Source organism: Mesoplodon mirus (assembly GCF_964341445.2).
Source record: "Mesoplodon mirus genome assembly, chromosome: 3".
Taxonomy (NCBI): Eukaryota; Metazoa; Chordata; class Mammalia; order Artiodactyla; family Ziphiidae; genus Mesoplodon; species Mesoplodon mirus.
The window spans coordinates 116455469-116460893 of NC_138978.1; positions in this window are offsets into that span (position 1 = coordinate 116455469).

Sequence of the window (5425 nt, forward strand, 5' to 3'; positions counted from 1 at the left end):
GGGAGCAGGGCCCAGGGGAGGGAAGAGGGAGGAGGGAGGGAGCACCTGGCCCAGCATCAGGCAGGGGAAAGGAGTGGCTGGCAGAGCATCCTGGCATCAGGAGGGGACAAGGGGAGAGACGGGAGGAACAGAGTTTGGAGCCTTGAGGAGAAACAGGATAGGTGATGGGAAGGGGGCTAGCATTTATCGATCACCTTCTGTGTGCTGGGCCCTTTGCCGGTCACTTATGTAAATCTGTGATTTTCTCCAATCCTCCCAACATCCACCATGAGGCCGGCAGAGTTGCTCCAGATAACTATGTGATGCTTATAAGCTAAGTGATGCTCAAAGATAGTCATGAGTTGCCCAAGGGCTTGCACAAGGACAATAAGTGGCTGAGCTGTGATTTGAACCCAGGTCTTTGTGACTTTAGAATCATGTGCTTTCTACTTGACCAAGACAGGTGACAGGAACAGGGGAAGTGGGGAGGGGAGAGATGAAGACGGGATGGCTTATTCGGGGGATGGTGCCTCTTCTACAGGATGAGGTCAGACTCATCTCCATGGTTCTTGGGTTCCTTGAGGCCTCTGCTTGCTTAGTCTCTGCCCTTTGCTGCCCTTCCCTAGAATTCCCTGGCTCCCTGGTGCCTCCACATCCTCCTGGTCTGCTGGGGGCTGTGGGCAGGCCAGAAGGAGTGTGCTGAGGCAGAGGAGCGATGGGACAGGAGGGGAGCCACGTTGCACTACACTAGTTGCCAGAAGGAGACCCCCCAGACTGGACAGACCCATGCTGAGGAAGGGCTCTGTGGAGAGCTACAGGATACTGCTTCCACGGGACCCGGATGCCACTAATCTCCTGCACAGCCTCGGCCCAGAGTTTGATTAGCTGGGCCTGGCTCTCCTGCTTACCCAACAGGCCGGCTGGCCAGAGGCCAGGCTGCAGTGGGGAGGCTCCCTGGCACCTCCTCCAGCTCTCACTCCCAGCTGGTAAACAGCAGAGCAGGAGCCAGCCACGCCTCAGCCTCGTGACTGCAGCCCACTCCCCCCAGCATGGTGCACGTGGCATCTGGCGTGGAGAGGGCAGGCAGCTATCTCTTCCCTCACCTACCCTCCCACCTCACCCACTCGTGCCCCAACCTGGAACCGCACGCTCCGCTACCATCAACACCTCTGTTCCTGGGTAGCTCCCAGAGACTCTGGAGGGCTGCAGCTTACAGGACAAAGATTAGAAGTGGAAAAGGACTTTCCAGCTCCCAGGATGGTTGACAAGGGTGCAGGGAGTGAGGAAGAGTGGAGTGGAAACTTTTGGGGACCTTCCTGTACCGAGAGTCTGAGAACGTGTGTCTGTTCCTCTGAGACTCTGATTATCCCTGCGTCCTTTTGGTAAATGCATGGCCCATGCGTCTGTGTATACTTCTCTGCACAGAACAGGATGTTGGTCTGTTTTGGGGCTCAGCCCCTTGGGCAAGCTTGGAGTAAGAAGCAAAGCTCTCTAAAGCACCACCCAGGCCAGTGCCCAGCAGACAAGTAGAGCCAGCAAGAGGCAGAGGGGCAGGGTGCAGGGGGTGCTGGGGCAGTGTTGCTCTGCTGCCCCCTTCCCTGCCCACGTTTGGCTTTGCTTCCTCTCAGTATCCTCTCTCTGTGTCTCTGCCTGCCAACCCCTCCATGCCTATGGCTCTTCTGTTTTCTGTGCCTCGGTAGCTCATCCCTCTTTCTATTTTCTCCTCTTTACGCCTCTCTTCCTCTGTGACTCTGGGTCCCTCAGGATCCTTCTTGACCTCCCAATCATGGGCATGGAGTAGAGGCCGTGCAGAGCGCCTGGGGATGGGCACTTGGCCCTGGCATCGTGCCAGGCAGCCCTGCCCACCCCAGATACGGTAGGTCTGGCTGCCTCTTTCAGCCATGCCATTTCGTGCCACTGTGTAAGGTGGGGAGGAAGTGACTGGTGGTTGGGAAGACAGGGTCCTGGCTTCTAGGCCTAAGGTAGTCTCATGCTTCCCAGACATTCTCGTATCTCTACGCCTTCCTTACCCTAAGCATGCATGGCTGGTGTTCTTTCTCCCTGGGGCAAGTAGGTACCTTGATCATCCTTTTGGGAAGTGTCCTGTCGTGTCCCCCCCCCACCTCCTGCCTACACTTCCTCCCTCCTGCTCTAATCACAGCTGCTTTTCCGGAGGAATCAGCCCTTTCAGAGCAGGCCAGTGGTTATTTCCTCCCCAAGTACATTCTCACATTCTTATGCAAGGAAGAGGCTGATAGGGATCAGAGAATCAGTTCACCCACCACGTGCCCAAGTTCCCTTATCAGGGGAATCTGAACGCCAGGGGCAAGCAGCCTGGGGGAGTGGAGGAGGGTGGTGGTGGTGGCTTGGAACTGGGGAGCAGTCACCAACTTCTTCTTCCCTTCCTTTCCACCCCCTAGACCACAGAAACCACTTAAAGCTCGTGCAAGCCTGCCCCTCCTGGGAGGGCCTGGGGTGTAAAGGTGGAAAGTTTGTGGGGCCTGGGCAGCTTGCATGCCACATACCACCTCAGCTCCATCCTTCGAGGGCCACCCGCTCTGGGAGGCCTGATCCAGGGATTAGGAACACCTTCCTTTGTGTCCTTCCTAAGAGGTCCATTCCTGGGGAGACCTCAACCCACCAGAGGGACTCAGGGAGGGGGCACAGTCCCCTCAGCCAATAAAAAAAAAGGACATCTCCAGCTCTATAAACATCTGTAGATCTCACAGTCACCACACCTCCCCTTTCCTGTTACAAAGGCCACTGTGGGTGGAGGGACCAGTGGGAGTTTGACCTCAGCTCCTGGCCCTGAACTTTCCATGTGACCCTGCCTGTAGCACTCATCTGTCAATTAACATTTGTGGTCATTTAGACTTGGACGTAGCAAGGAGGGTTGAAAAGCAGGAGCTCTGATTTTTGTAGCGGAAAGACGGGTAAGAATGTAGCCTACTATTAGGTCTCAATTACCACATTGTTAAAAAGGGGACAGTAATATCTGTCCAGGCTTGTGTCTGTGAACATGCTTTGAGGCCAGAGCAGTCTGCACACAGGAGGGGTTCTTACGACCTTATTTGCCCCAGGGCATGCTTCTGTGGCTTTAGTTTAGCCTGGAAGTTCCTCCAGGGACATTGTGGTCCCCATGGGAGGGTGGGGAGGGGGAGGGTCACAGCTGTGGATACTGAGTGAACTGCTCCTGACTGGAGTGGACTTGAATTCTCACCTTGCGAGCCTCCTCTGAATGGCAGGTGAGGTAGGAGGTCTGGGTGGAGCCACAGTCCTAAAACTCCCCTGCAGTCAGGGCTGATCCTCAGGCAAGTTTACTTAACCTCTCTGATCTATCTTCTCCATAAAATGGTAACAGTAGCCACCTTACTGAGTGGTTGCAATGATTAACTGGCATAACAATAAAGTACAGGACCTACTGGTACAAAGTACTGTGGTTAAAAAGCAATGTTTCGGTCCCTCCCTCCCTCTTTCCATTCTTACAATCTTCCTTTCTTCTCTTTGTCTGACTAATCTTCGTAATCTCTCTCCTGCTTTATTTTTCTCTAGAACATATTACCAGGTAACATTTCTACATTTTACTTATTCATTTTGTAAATCGTCTGATCCCCGTGTCTGTTTTGATCACTGCTGTATCCAATGCCCAGAACCTCCTGGCCTTCCCTAAGTATTTGTTGAAGGACTGCATGAATGAAGGGTAAATGGCCTCTACTTCTCTTTCCAGCTACTTTCAAATGGTCATCAAATCCAGTTACTCACCAAAGGTTGTTAGGGGAGGATTTGGGACTGAAGTAGGACAGTACTAGGGATAGAGCTGGACCTATGGGTGGACTTCACAGGCTGAAAAGATCGGAGAGCTATCATCCTGGGGAAGGAAGTGACCTGACCGGGAGGTGGCAGCTGGCACTTAGGGATATTATAGTGAAGTGATTAAGAACCCAGATTCTAAGGCCAGACTCCCTGGGTTTGAATCCTAGTTCTACCCCTCACTGGATGAGTAAAACCTAAGGTCACACTGGATAAAAATATATTAGCAATAGTACTTAACCCTCAATGGGGTTGTTGGCAAGTTGTTGGAACGGTTCCTTGCATGGCGATTATCTTGGCGCAGCTGTTAGCACTTAATATTATTTGATCAATGCTACCACCTAGTGGACATCTGGAGCAAGATTTCCCTGGCCTGGGGGGTTGAGGGTGGGGTGGGGAGGAACCTAATCAGGGGAGGGAGAAGGAACCGAGGGGTGCTCTGAATGCAAGTGCGTGTGTGTGTGTGTGTGTGTGTGTGTGTGTGTGTGTGTGTGTGTGTGTGTGTGATATGCTAGCATTACACATGCTGAGGTTTATCTAGATCCAGCAGGCTTGGCCCTGGTTAGGGCCACCGGGCAAAATGAGAAAGGGGGGAGGGAGAAAGAAGTTGAGTTGGCACAGCGCTTCCCTTTCTCCCTCCCTCTCCCCCTCCCTTCTTTCCTCCTCCAAGCCTGGCCTGAGCCAAGAGGAACCAGCTCCAGGGAAGGTGGGGGAGAGAGAAGAAGGTCACTGCTGACGTCAGGGACATTCAGGTAGGAGGTAAACACAATGTGACCTACATTTATCCATTTCCCACATTCTGCCCCTACTCACTGGGGTAGCCTTTTCTGGGCACCCCTGAGAACAGCTCTCACAGTCCAGTGGGACCCCCTCCTCCCCCAGGACCTCAATCCCTGGGACATTATCTTGGTCTTTCATTACCCAAGTACTGTTCTAGCTCCTGGCTCCAGCTTTACCCCCAAGGATGGCACAGGTGTGGAAGGGACAGGCAAGAGAGAGGACACCTAAAGGCATAGTGTGCTAGTCTTACATCCACTGACTCACTCCCAAGACACGGAAATTTCATTTCTCTTCAGAACAGGTCGGGGGGTGGGTAGATGGGTGGGGTAGTGCTGCTTTCCCCTGTGCAGCCCCAAGGAACCCCCAGCGGAAGGTGGCTTATGCTGGTTTCAGTCACAGAGTTTTTTTTCTGGAGTGACTCAGTGATTGCAGGGCCCCCTGAAGGGGTAGGGACCTTGTTGAGCGGGGAACCTAGGACCTACTCAGGCCAGACCTACTGAACCAGTGTCAGGGTCTCTCAGGAATGGAGCCCAGGATTCTTTCTGCATGTTTATCAAGCTCATCCAGGATTTCTGATGTCTGGTTATTGTGATGCTCATTCAAGTTTGAGAACCACTGCTTAAGGTCTGCTCCAAATCAGACAACTGAATGAGCTTCCTCCATCCCGTGTATGCCCAGGGCAGAGGGAGGAGGGTAGGCTGCAGATCTGAGAGCGTAGGGTGCCAACAAGTGGGAGAGATACCGCTAGAGACAAACAGATATTTTATTAGCAAAAATAAATACATGCCGGGCAGATGGAAAGAACGAGGACCGCAGACCCGGTGGAGACCTCCTGAGGAAGAGACGGTCTCTCAGG